The sequence below is a fragment of the Bombus fervidus genome, chromosome 5 (genome assembly GCF_041682495.2).
Source record: "Bombus fervidus isolate BK054 chromosome 5, iyBomFerv1, whole genome shotgun sequence".
In the NCBI taxonomy this organism is placed as follows: domain Eukaryota; kingdom Metazoa; phylum Arthropoda; class Insecta; order Hymenoptera; family Apidae; genus Bombus; species Bombus fervidus.
Window position 1 is genome coordinate 8,657,994 of NC_091521.1, and position 17,666 is coordinate 8,675,659.

Sequence of the window (17,666 nt, forward strand, 5' to 3'; positions counted from 1 at the left end):
CGGAGAAAGGAAGATGAAGGTGAAGGTGAAGTCAAGGACGAACGACAAAGATGAAAGCAAAAGTAGAACAAGGATGGACAACGAAGCGTTTTCCATAAGGGACATCGATTGATGCTCGCGAATACCAAGTCACGATTTCAGAAGAGCGATTGTCTTGAATATCGAATACAATCTTCAGTTACTTTGTGGCTTCAAAACGGAATTACGCAACGGATATGAGACAGAGGAGCAATGCGATACGCAGTTCCGTTTTCATCGTTGAGGCACGTTTCGAGTACATAGTAAAATCCATTCTGAAAATACTAATCTTTGTTAACAAAGTCTGTGCGTATCTCGGTCAATTGAGTAAAGATTTAACGCTACAGTGAAGAAGTTTGAGTATCTCTAGCGAATTCATCGCCGGCAGACCAAGATGCCTGAAGGTGTAGGTTTCTTCCTTTTTATCTCTCTGTTGCCTTCCTCGCTGAACTGTTCTTTCATATAATCGATGTATTAATCAAGCAGGCAAAGGCTCGGGTTAAGCGAGAACATAGAGAAACGGTATCCAACTAGTTGGAAAGGGTCAAGTATATCATAAACACCGTACGGGAGTAAGTTGATCTTGACGCGAGGGATGCTAGCTAGTTGTCGGGATAAACTACTGCGCCGATCGTCCGATGAGCCTTATCCGAAAGCATCTGTACGACAAATAATAATAAGCCTGGGTTATTAACGTGCCGCGTGCATCGTTGAAGCGAAGATCACACGAAAGATGCCGGCGATAAAGATTATTGGCTCGAGGAACGTATTATCATACTCGAAGAAGATCGTAGCCAAGCAACGATGTTGGCCGACTCTCGGTGTAGCGGAACCTATGTAGAAGAGAAGACAGTGTTGCGAGAGAAGAACAGAACTGAGCGCGCCCGCGCGCACACTCACCGAGGGGGTGAGACAAAGTGTATAGAGAGGGATCCATAATGGCGAAGCTTGGTCCATGGATCTCGTGGTAGGGACAACGTAGAACAGCAAGAGGCACGTAGAAAGACAGCGCGGACAATGAGAGAAGAAGAAAAGTGGAGAACACGTTTGAAGAAGAGAATGGGACAGTATCGAAAGGGTGATGAGGGAGGGGGAGAAACAGGACAACAGCGGGCGCGGGCAGGTTTATAGAGAGGATTTAGATGCGAACGAACGAACGGTTCGAGGCATTGTTCGATATAAGACACGACTTCATTAAGCATTCAAGTAATGTTCAAACATTGTACATTGAATTGTACTTGCGTCCCCGTGGCCTCCTGGCCCCCTCTGTCCTTCTCTTCTCGATATACAGCTACCCTCCCTTCTCCCCCGATACCGACGACTTCGGTTTTGCCCCGGCGTCTACGAACATTGTCCACCCAGGCCAGCTATGTATTGCTAAGTGCAGGCACAGCATACAATGAGAATATCGTCCTGGTGGAACTCGTGATGCCGCAATATCGAATAATGTATAACTATATCACCAGTCGAAGAAGGCGGAGCGAAGAGCAGACCAGCAAACGGACGATGAAATGAAGAGAACCAGTGAAACAAGAAAGGGTTACGGGAACGGATATAAAGACGAAGAAGGCAACGTCGTTCCGTTGATACGATTCAACCATAGTGTGTCGGCAGGACCTAGATAATCCGATACATCTGGACTACGCGCACATGGAATACTTCACCGCATAAGCGAGACCCCTGTGGTCTCAGAGATTACCGGTCAGAGTGCCGTGATTCTTGCACTGTTTGATTCGTGGCAAACAAAAGAGCCGCCTCTTCTTGATGCCGCCGCATTTTCTTTTTTTCGATTCTAATGCTATCGACATCTTGGATAGTTAGCGAAATTCGTTCATCTCTTGACTCGTTATTGATTTCTTATAGGAAGCTTTCGTGTTTATATCAGGTGAATCTTTGCGATTCTTCTTTGGTGCAATAAGATTGTACTGAAATAGAGGAACTGACTGTGAGGAAAGAATGCGAGAATAGTATCTTTGGTTTCGTGAGGATGAAGAGAGGTTGTAATAATGAAATTAGAAAATCTAGGTAAACGATTGACAGAAAATTCTTATGCTCTTAAGCTGTACACATAATTTTAATAGTACTTCTGTTTCAAAGGAGTATAGCTTTTATCGTAACTTGAGCTTGCTATTAATTTGCGATTTTTTATTATAATAGCTTTGTTCAGTTTTATGGGACATAAGATATTCCGAAATTTGAAAAATTTGAAGTATATAGGATCCAGCAGCTTCATTCAATTTGGAATACTGAAATTATGTAACCGATAAAAGCTATTTTACAGAGGAGGGCCACAAGTTATTTCGAATAGTACTCTATAGATTTTATGAGGATATAAAGTTGCTTCAGGGGCGATGGTTCTTGCTACGACAGCATTTTATGTTCTACATTCTTGATAAGACGCGTACCTTTTACATTCGGCTACAGTTTCAATCCGATTGCTTGTCGGCTAGCGATCGCAAATTCGAAAGAAAATTGTATACCGAATTTACCGTGGTGCAAAGAGAATTTAAGACGTCGTTATTAGCGAACAATACTAAAAATAGAAATTCTTAATAAAAACAATATAATATACGCTGAAAAAAATAATGCAGAGAGTTAATATTGGTAGAATTTGAGGAAGAGTGTTAAACATCAAAGACAATATTGGATATTCGTTTCACTGAAAAACATAAAAAAAAAATTTGCAGTTTTTGAGCTTCGAATATTTTGATTCAAACAAAACATATACGCTGAAACATATACGCGAAAATGGCTAAGTGAATTTATATAAATTGCAGCTTTCCTTTCGGCGCGTAGGCTGCATACTCGATATGCATAACTAAAATTAAACTCGCCGTTGAATTAACATTTTTCCTTCAACTAGCTCATCTGATTTTAAAAATACCACCCGATAATTTGAACGCAGAAAATTGAATATTCCCTCGCGCGTCTTTACATGGCCTGTTCGTTTTCTTCGCGCGGTAATTTAACGAAATTACAGTCGAAATCCTTTCGCGCGAAATAATGCAGGACGCCAGCCGCAGGGGCTGTCTTAACAACGAAGATGTATAACGTTGCCAAGGGAAACAATGACGATGTGGTTTACTGCGGCGTACGCGGAAAATTTTCACGATCCCAGGAAGGAGATCATTCCGGCTATCAGCACAGGGTTGAACACAAGGAGAGCTTGGAACATGCCAACAGCCTAGACTCTCCCTTTCTCTCTCTCTCTCTCTCTCTCTCTCTCTCTCTCTCTCTCTGCATGTTGCCACAATGCTAACTTCAATGTAAGCCAGGTGTATTGAGTTTAAACGCGTTTTGCGTAATTGAAGGCGCACACACCGGTATGGAAACGTTTTGCCAGGAGAAACGGTAATAATATCTGTCTTGCGAAGAATTGTGACTGCAATTTTCGACTACCCAGAGCTCGGCCATCCCCCTTTTTCCTTTCCCCTGTGGAAGAGCTACGCTTTTCTGCTTTCATCCGCGCGCGAGCTCAGCCTCCGAGCACCAGCAGGTCGTCGTGCCGGAGAAAATAAAAAATATCACGCCTCCGCGAACGTAACACGAACCTTAATGGCATTGTTAACATAATTCTCGCGCACGAGCTCGCGCATAACTTACCAGCTGCGCGGGCTACGACGAATTATTTCGGGGAAGATACCCCGTGACGGCTGAAATACATCAGGCGACGTAACACCTTCGAAATGCTTTTATTCTCGACTATGCCATTCTACTTATCACAGTGAGATCATGATTTAATGGAATTCCTGGAATTGACATTCACGTGCCCTACGAAATTCCTGGAATCTACGTTCTAATCTAAGTTCTAACTAAATGTCTGTTCGAAAATTCCAATGTCTTCTAAAATCTCGAAGAAGCTAGAGATTATCATGACTAGATTCTTCAGAAGATTTAAAAGCACGAGTGTTGTACTTGGATTTTTAAGTCGATGAACAGGATCAATGTAATTCGATCCATGTGGTCGACATTCATGTATCAAGACGTTTTATTTGTCTTTTACCGTTCAAAACGTGTTTCAACGTGTGAAAGTACAATTAGGGCAGCTATCACACTATGCAATTATGTGTATAATATGAGCTAGTACGTTATAAAGCGTGATAAGTATTTTCAGAATATTATAACGTCTACCATATAATTTTGGGTTAATAATCATAACGGAGAATTGATTCTTACTATTTGTTACATGAAGTGTCGAGACTACGCTTTGCAATATTCTAGTCGCTAATACTCAAATACCGTAAGCGGAAGATTAACAGGTTTTTGTAACATTTTGCGGTCGTAAAGTTTAAAATATTAATCTCTGTTTTAAATATCTTGTTACGGCATAGGGTTTTGGCCCATCTTCGTTTTTAATGTATGCTAATTATCCTATGACCGAGGTACTAGTCTCACATAAAAATTCGTTTCCCTTTTATTGGATATGTAGCGGCACATGAGTCAACGAAAGATTGGAATCAGGGGAGACTCGTATTGTTGTGTCTTGGAGTGCCAACGTTGTTTTGGTTTGTTAGGTTCAAAGGTAAACAAACTCCGGATAAAACATTATCGCCGTTATTTGTAATCGTCAACCGGAGTTACGTTTGTACTTCTTACAATACCACCGGTCGATACAAATAGACGAACGTGCTTTCTAGGACGGATTATTATAGTCAGACAGTCGAATAGCGAGCGTGGAGTTGAACAGTAGCATTGAGCCAGTGACGATTAGGACCGGCATACACTCTGTACTTGTATTTAAAGTGATTTTAATATACAATGACTATTACAATTTTATCACTCGTCTCTTTAATAAACCAACATATTCTTCGTTTATTTATAGGCCAATTGTCGAAATCCAATCATCGTCCTGACTATGTGACAATTATATAGTCATAATAAAAAAAGGTCTTCTTTCCAGAATTATATACTTCTCAGAAATAATAACAATACGTTATTATACTGCAATCAATCAAGTCATCTCTGGGTTTCCTATTACAGCAACAGATTTTGCAGAAATTATCATTTTTAATATTAACGCGGCCTATTGTTTGTAATCACTTCATTCTCTAAAATCGTCAATCACTTTTCAAAGTCTGACGATACTTCGTCTTTTTCAATATTTTTCTTGAGACTATTCATTTCTTGTCTCTTTTCGATGTATCATCTTTACTATATCCTTGACTACCTCGTAAAAAGCGTAAAGACCTCGCTAAAAGTATATGAACTGACACCATAGTGCTATATTAATAATGCCATATTACGCTAGAACTGCGAATATCATGCAGTTTGCAGTATAACAAAATTTGTAATTTTCCTCAGTTTCATATTACTACAAGGATCGAATAAAATAAATGCAAAACTCCAAGACCAAACTTTTGTTGCCCTTTTGCAAGAAAATAATTTTAAATGGATACCTAATTTAGATCTATAATTACTTTCCAATCGCTCGTTATTGGAAGATGCTTAATTATCAAAACGGAAATACGTTCTCCGATACAACGAAAGAAGACGTGAAAACAAAAACTGGTTCCTCCATGTACGCATCACCTCCATTTCCATACCTATCCATACGTTCCATTTTTGCGCAACAGTAGTTAAAAACAGTTCTCAACGGAAGCATTTTCACGGCACCTTGTAAACGACATATCGTCGTATTAAATAAAGTATTTCTTTCATCTTTTTCATATTAATTCCACGTTGATGCGTCCATAAAAGTTATTCGTCGACAGCCCGAGGCTATACACCGCGCACAGTATCGAAGAAACACGAGACGAGAAAAAGATCTTTGGTTCGATACGACAAAAGATATTGAAGACTTTTAAATGAAGTCTTCACTTGTCAAGGCTAGTTCGTACGCAGAATGGCCGTCTTTATCCTTATTATGATCGTAAGTTCACAGTCGTAACTAACCGCTGATTATTTTCATTAATGAGTTCTGGAAGTAATAATAAATCCGGTTCTGAATAGCCGGTAATACCTGCGCTATTGCCTGGTCATTTAATAAGACGTTTCTTACCTCGAATAACTTTTCTACGTTTCTCTTACGCACATTTCGCTCGTAATAATATCTCGCGTAGCGAATTGTGCTCCATCCGCGGCATCGTTCATCGAACTTCGACGTAACATCCAGTGTTCCACCAGGCTTAAGTTCATTATCATCTTCCTTTAATGGGATCAACCTACGATAAACTGGATTTAGGCTACTGCCTGATAGTTTCGACATGATCATATCTGTGAAATTGAATTACACCATACGTCTATTTTTGTATCCCTCATTCTAATTAAATTTCAAGTGTTTGTGTTCACATAGATTTGAAATCTCAAAGGAAAATTGAATTTAAGACGTTCCGTGTATTAGAATTGGTGTTCTAGGTTTTATATAGATTGAAATTCTTTGTACAAATTCATATTTCGAACAGAACTAAAGAAGTGGAACTGATGTAAGCAAAGACTCGTTCATCCTCTAAATAATATAACAAGATATTGTATTTACTTTGGTAAGTGTATAACAAACGTTCTAAAAATCCGTGATATAAAATATCAACTGTTCGAATGAAACTTCAAAAGCACATACTATACATATTACGTGTAGTTATCTAATCGAAGTAATTTTCTCATGATTTAATATATTTCCTCAAAGACTAGCTAGTTCAATTATTCTAAATTTATTAGACTTATCAAATGTTTGATTATATTAAACCTATTATATTTCGAACAGCTCACACATAGTTACAGAACCATTTGAAAAACAATATTTCATATAGGCTAATCTAATAATTATATATATGGTATCTACTTGAACGCAAGATAAAACTACAATGAAAACGATTGTGGAAAAAATCTTTTATAACAATCCATATCGAACGTATATGTTAAACTTTATAAAGTAGACGGGTATTACATGAAAATAGCGTGTTAGCATACAACATCGTAGAGATAATGAAAATAGGATCGACAACAAACGTGACAAGTGAATTCTAATTTTTAATACACGATATTTCTTATACATAGAAAGGGATATAAATGAACTAGGATGAAGCTAATTTCTTGTGGATAAAGTAATAAATAAGAAACTGGTAATTCCACTTATGTAATAGTAATAAAAATATATTTAACCTTCGTGGAACGTACAATCATCGCTATGAGGAAACCAGATGTTTTACAAGTGATTCTGAATAGATTAAATATTTTATAATTATAATAACATCGCCACGAAGGGGAAAAAACACGTGTGTAACAGCACGCGAGACAAAGATGGTAAAACGATAAAAAAAGTAATTTGGCGGCACATGATACGTCGAAAAGGCGTACACGGTATTCGTCTATTATTACCTGCGCTCTTTTAAGGCGTCATCAGCTGGCAATAAAAAGATTCTACGACCGACTAACGCGGCTACATCTAGCTGTAGACTTAGCTATAATTCCGTATAAGGCTTTCGTGCGATTAACAGTTCGAGAATGCGGTGTATATATACGTTTATACAGAAGTGAATGTATATGCGGTGTACAAAGGGACGTAATTATCGTTAAACCGTTCGAACACATAACAAGACACCTGGTTTCTTTCGTGTAATTGAAATTCCACGTGAAACCAGAAGCGTATGTACATCACCTCGGACATGGAATAAATTAATACTTGTGTTTATTAATTGTTATATCATAGGTTCAATAATATATGACACGTTCTCGCGTTGTGATCTGATTAAATTGTATTATGGACAATTTAACGCCAGCATTAACTGGTTATGCTGAAGAAACGATTATGTTGAGTGATGTTATGGTTTAGTTAAGTGTTATTCATTTTTATTTGATATAAGATTAATGTAGTAATAGTCGTGTAACATAATTTGAGTATGATCCTTATTAGAATCTTTCATTATTTTTAAATGAGAAAGCGAGGGTGATAGATAAAATTCAATTAAATAAATCATTTCAAAAATCAATCAAATACAGATAGAAACCAATCAGATAAATAATTGACCTTTGCCCTGTGGAGTTAGCACTGACGATATTTTATCCTGAAATTCGCGTGAATCATTTTTAACATTTTACAAAGATGATACTCACATCAAATTTGTAGAAAGCAATTTAAACTTGTATTTAAAAATTGTTTTGAAAATATAACTAAATATCAAAAACTGAAGACACAACAAGCAAGTGAAGCATTTACTGTATCGATGGTCGAATACAAAATGCAAAGCTACGTACATGGTGAGATAATAGTTTTGGTTTACGTATAATCTTACTGATCTTTAAAAAACATTATTTCACGAACGTTAAAAGAATGGTTATTATCAAAATGTAAATCTGTATGCATTCTTCATATTAATGGACATGCTCGATTTATATCTTTAGCGTATTTACGCATAACAAGAGAAGCGTTTGCTAAAAAGCTTGCTCTAAAACATAGCTGAAATCTATCTCCTTTGCTCGTTGCTTGCTGACGCAACTCATTCTAGCAGAGAATTGGGAGAAATTTCAGCGCACAAGTCGTGCATATTAAATTTCAAGCGGACGTTGCAGACTGAAGCTACTACCTTCCAATGTGCAGAATGTCAAACAAATCCTGATTTCATCAAAAACCGATATCGGTCTATCTGACCGTCCACTGGCATTGCGAATTTTGCCGCGCGATGGTCATCTCGTGTGTTGTTCCGCCCTAAATACACGAACTATGGAACAAAAACCAGATACCATAGGTTGTCGAATGGACGGCCAGCAACGTGAACTAGCCGAAAATATGAAACCATTGTTACCGTATAATTCACACCGTCACAGCCACCATGGACCTTATTTCTTCCGATTTTTCCCCGAATTTCGGTTTTCTCTGAATACTTAGCCAATTTTTTCGAGACACTCCTTCGTATTCAGATAACAACACGTATCATCGTAACGTTGAAAATAAAATTATATCTTTAAAAACGGAGATATCATAGAAGAAATATTTTCCTATTTAATATTGTATATTTTTTAAGTGATTTAACTCTGAAATGAGCGAATTTTCGCTTTGGACAACGAAATTTGTTCCATGCGATGCTCAGATTATTTCAATAGTTTCTGACGGGTTTATAAACAGTAATTAACATTATTTCACTGAAAGTTTGTTCTGCCCGGCTTGTTTAACTCGCACGTCCTATGAAAACACAGAACTATTATATAGACGTTACTATACCATACTATATCCACTGTTTATTATAAAATCTGCTTCATTTTGATTATTTTGATAATATTGTATATTTTCTGATTCAACTATATATTTCGTGAAGATTAGAAAAATATCCAAATAGTCCACTATCCATTACATTAGAAGCCTCGATATTCAATGGTACCATATTTGATATTTATTTGATATAATACGTATTATTAAATATTCTGTAATTTATATATACATTTACAGACTGGTTTCGAATTCGATTAATATAATTCTTACTTGATCCTTATTTCATCCTTAATTCAACCAATAAATAGTAACCGTTCAAATACTTTCGTGAGTCAGTGCAAGATTATATAAGGTCAAAGGTTTATTAAAGATCAAAGAATGTATCGCACAAGATTAACCGAACGATTATAATAAATTTCATTTCTTCCCATAAATAATAAAACAAAAGAAATACGTTAGTGTACAAGCGAATAAGATATAATCTCGCATAACTGTACTCACACGAAGATACACATCGCATTCGATTCAACGATTGCGACATCGGCAAAACTCTCGTTGGCAGAGTTTGAGAGATATAAGGAGAGGATAATTTTATCGACAGGACGAACATGTTTAAAATCGATGCGTGACACGACGGTATTTACATGCTTTCCATGTTTCACCTTTACACACCAGCCCGCTTAATCGAGATCACGTCAAGCTATAATTTCGTTTACGTCTATTCATCCATCATCTTGCTAGTGGCTGATCGTGACTTGCCAACGCTATGTATGCTATCGCGGTACCGCGAGTCGGCAAATATGCGAATGAAGCTAAGCAATTGATTGAGTTACGTCACGCGTCATTGGCCGCGTATTTATGCAGGAAAGAGCGATGCGTCATTTTGACAGACTCCCTGATACACAGTTTAACACCTTGGTGAATGCTGCGTATCGGAAGAATGCAGGTAGCGTGGTTACCTCGGCCAATGGATTCGATGGTAGTGAAGAATTTACGATTTTCAGATAAAGGTGAAACCGTCGATGAAATTGCAACGTTATTTTCCGATCCCGTGGACGCGTTCTTTAACTATAGTTTGTCGGGCATATCCTTTTAGAGTAGAAAGTAGAGTAGAGTACAGTAAAGTTGAAAAATGAGGGGTTATAAAGATGATAATTACTGATGTTAATTACTATTATTGACCTGGCAAGTTTTGAGAAAAGAGTATATGAATTAAGAATTAACAATTTTTCATTGTATCATTGTCTATGTAAACTTGCAATTGTTTGTATACATTTATGTATAGTATAATATCTACTGATATAGACATTACATCAATATTGAGAAAATTGATTAACGTGTCAATAATAATTATGTATACATTAATATCACGCATATAATGATGTATATATTAATTTATTATATTTCCAAAATTAGGAAAGAAAAGATTGTTGAAGATGTTTATTAATAGCATTAGATATTTATCAAATACTTTTCATATTTAAATTGAGATATTTAGATAACATCAAACTAATTCGAATTTGGTACACGAAATCTAGGTCTAATAATCATTCTACTTACGAATTTTCATTTCGTTGTATGTCTATATTGCTTTGGAAATATTAGTTTTTGTCTAAAATTATTTTGAATACCTCACGAAATTTATTGCAATTACAAAATAACGATTATTATTGGCTAGAAGTTGTACGAAGAAAAGAAGTAAACTAAGGAATGAAATTGGTAGTTCCTAAATGGGTCTCGTTGTGAGAAGTCGATACAACAGCGCAAGTCTTGAGACTTGATAGTCTAAAGGAACTTGATTAGTTCAGAAACAGTTCGATCGTATATAACATCGATCTGAGGAACTTTGTTCTCAGCGCTGATGAAGCTATTGCGCATTGTTGTATATATGTATAACGGAGAGGAATCTTGGAGTAACGCGTGTTAACGAGCCGTACGGATGTCACACCATAGGACTGTGTACCAACTTCTAATGTTCCCTATGAACATATACGTATTCTCTGCATGCAACTAAGAGAACAAGCCTAGGCACAGTACAACAATGATTAACTAAGCAAGAGGCTGCAATTCATAGAGAAATGGCAAACAGTGAGAAAGCATCTTTTTGTTGAATAATGGTTTAAATGGATGAACGCCATTTCTCACAAAGAAACACTTTATGTAGCTATCATGATATAAACATATCTCATGTCTTGTTTCTTCTACAGAAACTAATTTATATGACTTTAAATTTTTTAAATTTTACTTTACTCATCTATCACTATATTCTTGTAGTATCTAAGCATGCAGTAATATAATAAATGAAAACAGAAGATTATCTAAATCAATATCTTCTCTTAAAGCTAGGTCCATTTCTTTTAATAAAGAATTCTTTAATGTGAAATTTTTCATTCTTTTAATATGCAAATGACAGCTAGAAGTTATATATTATATAAATATCACAACTCTAAGATATTCTACAGAAACATTCAAATTATATTTTCTACATAATCGTTATCAAATAGTTTCCATTATTAATATATGGGAACGACAAAGTATTCGCTAGTAGCACGATATATTAAAAAATGATCCATGAAGATACTACTTTTCTAGCACTCCAGGAGGGAAAACATATTACTCTCGTATAAACAGAGAAAGAGAGAGAGAGAGAGAGAGAGAGGGGTGAAACTTCTGAAAAGTAGCTAACGTCATATTCATAAAAGTCGATGTAATCTCTTACCCGTAGCCAAACTTTTATATAGGTGCAGCATAATCTGCTGATGATCGTGTATATCGGAACGAGGTATTTGGTGCCTCAACCGTATAAGTTGTATGTAAACACACCTGCATACTTTAGAGGCGATAGGTGATTGGATAAGAAGCTATAATCCAAGATTATGGGTATGATGCAACTTTAGTATAGAAAGGATAATGCATCTTTCTTCATTTCCCACATTAGGATAAGGAAATGAAGCAAATTAATGAAGTCGCCAAAATTATCGAAGACTATCTGATCTCTATAACATACAAGTACATAATTACATTCTTTCTCACATTGGTTACCTTACCATTAATAGTCGTGTTGATGTGAAATTGTATTTTGCTACGATATTATAGTTTCTCATTTTCTTGATTTTGTGATAGAAGGACAGAATTTAATCTTGAATTAATTTTTGAAGTATACTAAAACTTGAGCTAGAATATTCGAAATTGGAGATTGTTGTTATTCTTTCCACAGTCTATGATTATGGCGATTAAATAAACAGTACTTTTAACTGTTAAGTTAATTTATGATAATTTGATCAATTGCTTAATCGATTTACAAAGAAGCTCACTTAGTTGGCTTATCTGCACTGTGACACTTGAGTACAAAACCGGTAAGCATAAAACCCGATGTTGTACCGAGAACAAACGTTGGTCAATGAAATGATGCCTACAATATTTATTAAATCAGATGCCAAGAAAATTATTCTTTTATTTCAGACACGGTTATATAAACAAGTCCGGACACTTGCTAGGGAAAAATATCCGTCGTTATTAATTAGAAAATATTTTAAATATTCTTGTAATAATAATTCCGTACAACATAAAGTTTCGTACTATATCTCTTTGTTACTATTTCATTAGAGTTTATTATTAAATTCATAAGTTTTTATTTTTCTTAATTTAAAAAATATGCAACATTTCGTTTTACTGACAGGATTTGTTATAATTATTTTAGTAATGAAAAATCTGAATAAAAGAATAACTACCTCATCAATTTTAATTACTCGAAATAAACCGCAGTTTGTCATGCGACCAACCGTGTCTTACTTCGGTCGCCATGTTGATTTTCTTCAATTCTCTCTGTGGGCACTTTCGTCTGTGCTTTCGGTATATATCTATGTATCCAGATTATTCCAGACCTCCTTATATGACCGTGATTTCCAACCTTACCTTATCGAAATACAGCAACTACAGTTGTCAACCCTGTCGTCAACGCTTCTATCGCGAAACCTAATCCAACAGCTAATGTCAATGCCCAGACGTGAACGGGGTAGGAGAACGTGAGAGAACCTGATGAGCCTCCGTCAGAACATCCCCTCCTTAGAAGATAATGTAATTACTCTACCTCGTCTTTATCCTCGCATTATCTTCCTGTCTCTCCAAAGATCTTCACTGGGCACTGTTCTCTGACACGAAATCACGTCTACCATGGCACATTCGGAACCAATGCACACTACGGATTCACGTAAATGCGAACGTGGGCAGTCTGCTCATTAACTTTTCGCACACGGACGACACATTACACGGCGAATAAAAACAATAAGATGCGCGATATAACCGTACTACAAGAATGCGTACATGAGAAAACGACGAGGTTAATTCCGTTCGTCAGGAACACACGCGTCACGCATTCAACCAAAACAAGGAGTAGTTCGCAACTACGCTTCGTACCGCGCTATTTCATCGACCGTCCTATCGATTATTGACATTGTGAACTGCGTCGCAGACGAAATCGATATTCCTATCGCACCCGATGCGCATCCTTGCTGCGCAGCAGAACTTTCGGCGGGTACAACTGAATTTCTATAGCCGCTCTGAATTTATAAAAAAATATTAAACATAACATTTATAAACAATTTTTTTATGAGAGAAATGGATTACGATCGATTAATTTTTTATTTAATTTTTAATTTTCATCAAATTTCATCAAATTATCAATTGCTCTTAAGAGATCTACAGTTTTCACTTCCTAATAGTATGCCGTATTAAAATTCTCCTACTTAATGATAGGGCGAAAATCAACAAAATTGTAATAATAATAAAAATGTAATTAATAATTTAAAAATGTAAATCTTTATGGACAAAACTAAAAAAATGAGATCTGAAGATTAGTTACATCTAGTAAGTATAACAATAAGTAACCCACTTTTGATATTTTATATCCGTATTTCTATCTCTACACATTATATGCATTGTATAGAGTTTTTCATTGTTAAATTTCACAAAAATGTGAACACATCCGCAGCCTAATTATAGTAACGAGGCCAATTAATGTTAATATTATTGAATTTGAAATATCAGTTACGATCGTATTAATCCAGAAAACCAATTTTTCCCTTCAGGGAGGAAAGATTGATTCGTAGCTGTAGTACCGAAAGTAGTATACTACTCTTACTAGGTGAAAGTATTCGTTACTGTCCATTAATGTTCTTCCTCTCCGGTGAAAAACACGTTTCCTTGGGGAGTATGAAGTGCAGGCAGGTCGGTACAACACGATTTCCATCGACGACACGGCAGAATGCACGTCGATAGGATCGCGCGATAACGCATACGGAATTCCACACGCCAGTTTACACGCGGTCGGGGAAAAACTTTTATCTAGCCGGAACGTGCGGAGGAAACGAACCCAGCCCACCATCCAAGCGACAGTTACTCGAGCTAGCGCCATTCCTCCAACTTTATACCGAACTTTCCACGAAATTATTTCCCTGATAAAAGTTTTCCAGGGTGTCACTGGAATCAAGGCCGATGTATAACCGGATATTACGCCCCTAAAAAGTCGCGTGAAGCGGTACTTACTGTTGAAGGTGATGAAAATGTTGCACGGAAGTTACGCCGCCGCTTTCATACTCGCCATTGACGCGAGGCGATATAAGCCGTAATACCCCGTGAATGATCAAATCAAAAACAAAAGGAAGGAAATAATGATTCGACGTACATAGATACGACGTAAAAGACCGATGTTACAAACGGCCGTATGATCAATCACATTACGAGCATCGACTTCCTGCGAGGCATAGTTAACTCTACCGTGAAACGAGTTTTTACCTATTCGCCTTATATCAGACACAGTTTTTCACCGACTGTGCTACGCAGTTCTTCTATTGTTGCATATTCATCATTCTTGACACTTACGGCTTTTATATTCGCGAAACGAGGCTACATTTTCTTTCTTCATGGAATATCGTTGTCGAGCTACTCAGAGTGACGTTACTTAACATTTCTTTAAGGGAAACTCCGTAGTAACACTCCGTGTACCAAGTGTTTCTGCGCTGAGAGAGGTAAAATTGTAGAAGGCGTTCAAGATTAAAGGTAAATAATAAGAAGCAGAGCTGGAAATAGATCAACAAAATTTGCTGCTTTTAGTGGAAAAATAAATAACGATTAAAGCTACATTTCGTTTCTTTCCAAAGAGTAGAGGTTTACTGGCGAGGGAGTTAAGAAAACGACGGGGTTATCGTTTAAACGGAATTAGAATTTCGAATGGGAACGCAAAATGAATAAAGACGTTATTATGCAGCGGCGTGGTTAAGTGTTTCATCGCGGGCGAAATATCGCGAACTTCGCTGACCGCCTTTTAGATGAGCCGGATGAAATATACTTGGCCCGTTGTGGGCGGCGGCCGACTCTCAAAGTTCCCCAGAAATTGCGTTAAACGTCTTCAGCAATTTCACCAAGTGCTTTTATCCGCTGACAAGTGAATCACGGTTCAAGAAATTGTATAACGTTCGCATTTTGTTGGTTATACGATATAAAATATACTATTCGCAGCAGTTTTCCCATTAATATTTTCTTCTATTCTTTATAAGGCTTGAAGTGGTATGATTTATAACAAGATTAGGACAATTCTCACTTTTTGGAAGATAAAGTATCTATTCTCTTTGTTTCTAAACTTCTACTACCTGTACGTCGAGATTCAGACAGAATGTAACTTACAACTTAGATCATATTCACCTTACTTTTTGCAATAGCAAATATCCTGTTGTAATTTTTGGAAAGAACTTTCCACAAATTTGAATAAATTCTTGACCACTCCTATAACAGAGGATCTCTATTCTTCTTTTAAAAATACAACGCGTCTTGACGACATAATGGAAGAGAGGACATGAGGTCATAAAATGTTCAACGGTACATCGAGATACCACGTTGAGTATAGCCACGAGATTCTCAAACAGAATTCATCAATAAACAATAAGTGACTTCTTCAATCGTGAACATTAGTTAAGTAAATCAACTTTCGTGGACCTTGTAAATTCATTTAAACTCAAAGTTTGATTATGCCAAGTGAATGAACATTGCTAAAACCAATACCATCATGGTGAAAAGACCCGCATCTACCCATGAAACGTAACTTGGTTGATATCGTTGACACTGCAAATTGGTGTGGGTGACTCGTTCAAAGCCGCAGCCACTAAAGATAAAGCTAATTTTTCGATTCCAACCAACTCGTATCGTTGCAGGTGTTTGTACGATTCTCTTATCAGTGTCCTAACAATAACGTACGGACAAAGACTGCGTCTCCATAGGAATTGTGAAGGAATTTTCAGTGTGGTCTTCTTTGAGTTCTCAATGCAAGCATTATATGTATAGCAACATAGGTGCCTTTTATTCTATATCTATAACAAAATTCACGTTATTAGTAAAATTGAAACTAAATAAAGTGATCAAAATGATCATTCGTAATGCCTCATAAATTTAATATGCCGCAGCTTTGAGGATTTGAATGAGTTTTTATGAAGAATACGGATAACTAGTTTAGTAGAAGGCAGTTCTAATGTTAATTCTTAATCCATATTATGGGGTCTTGGAATACCTTTCAATTGTCACACTTTCGCTTTGAAATAACACATGACGCAAAATTTCATCAATCTGCAATTACATTGAACGTTGTAATTAATAAGCTGTAAATTGAGATTCAAATTTTCATATTGAAATACCTCAAAAACCCATCAGCTTCCATCTTCATTACAATTTTACAATAATTCCCAATAGTAACACCAAATCGTTCCCCAATTGATCCTCAACATAAGAAGCCACCTGATGTTTCACGATTAATAACACGAAACTCCTCCGTGCTTATGGCGTACGCAAACAGCTGCATTCCTTTTTGCCATGGGACAAGGGGATATAAATGACTGTCGAAAATTCATGATAAACGCGAGGTCAGTTCTCCGTTCGAAACTTCGCTAGCAAAACGATAGTCCTCCCAGCCTATGTATACGTACAGTGGGTTCGCATAAAGTTTGCGCAATTGTGGAAACGGCTGACGTAATTTATGTGGATACAGGGCTCGCGGTTATATGATATTGTATAAGTACGGTGGGGAGAGTACGTATATGTACATTACGCCCATTAATTTTCGTCCAAGCTGGTTCGTAGCAGCGCGTCAGAAACAGCAATGTAGTCGTGAACCGCGAAAAAAGTTGCTCGATTAAACCGGATCCCACGGTATTCCCTCAAACCCTCGGCTGGATTAACAGCTTTGTTATTATCACTTGGTCGGTCACCGACTTTTTTTCCCGTTAACAGATTACGTATGAACTTTTTGATTTGCACACACCCGAAGACATTTATCCGATAATATGTATCCCGAGATATTAACGCTTGAATTACGGGGTTAAATCCGTTTAGCAGCCCTAGTATCCAATTTTCAACCAGGGCAGAAGGTATGCCGTTAAATTAACGCGATGTCGCCAATATGTTTCGCTTAACAATGCTTTTATTTTTATCTTTCCGAATGAAACTTCATTTGAAACAGATT

The 17,666-nt window shown here is 36.8% G+C and overlaps 2 protein-coding genes across 2 annotated transcripts in view; one reads left to right on the forward strand and one right to left on the reverse strand.

The window, feature by feature from the left end:
* Positions 1-13,547, reverse strand: part of LOC139987549 (autophagy-related protein 16-1-like) — a 197,426-nt gene extending 183,879 nt beyond the window's left edge. The window contains exon 1 of the mRNA XM_072003926.1: positions 13,076-13,547. The gene's annotated coding sequence lies outside the window, so the exon portion shown is untranslated. The remainder of the gene's footprint in view (positions 1-13,075) is intronic.
* Positions 1-17,666, forward strand: part of Neo (ZP and PAN domain-containing protein neyo) — a 247,092-nt gene that overhangs the window by 102,306 nt on the left and 127,120 nt on the right. The window lies entirely within an intron of this gene.